Genomic DNA, 355 nt, shown 5'->3' on the forward strand with positions numbered 1-355 from the left:
GAGAAACTTGCAATTACTTGTGTTGTAACTAGCACACATTATTGTCCCAGCGATGCCCAAGCGGTTAGTCGGCTCGGTAATCACAGTGAGGTTCGCGCGTTCGACTTAAATACATTGTACAGTTCAGTCCTACTTCCATTCTGTTCTATCTTCGTTCGTTGTACGTTAGAGTTTTTCAATAAAGACTTATTTTAACATGTTGAGTCATCTGGGAAACAAATTCCAATTATGACAAGCAAGCGTCTGAAACTTTCTGATATTAGACAGTTCTGCAAGCCAGTTACTAGTACTACAAGTGACAATGTAGATGTAGATAATCCAACAACTTCAAGCAAAGGAATAGAAACTTCCCATG

The sequence above is a fragment of the Tachypleus tridentatus genome, chromosome 9 (assembly GCF_004210375.1).
Source record: "Tachypleus tridentatus isolate NWPU-2018 chromosome 9, ASM421037v1, whole genome shotgun sequence".
NCBI classification, from domain to species: domain Eukaryota; kingdom Metazoa; phylum Arthropoda; class Merostomata; order Xiphosura; family Limulidae; genus Tachypleus; species Tachypleus tridentatus.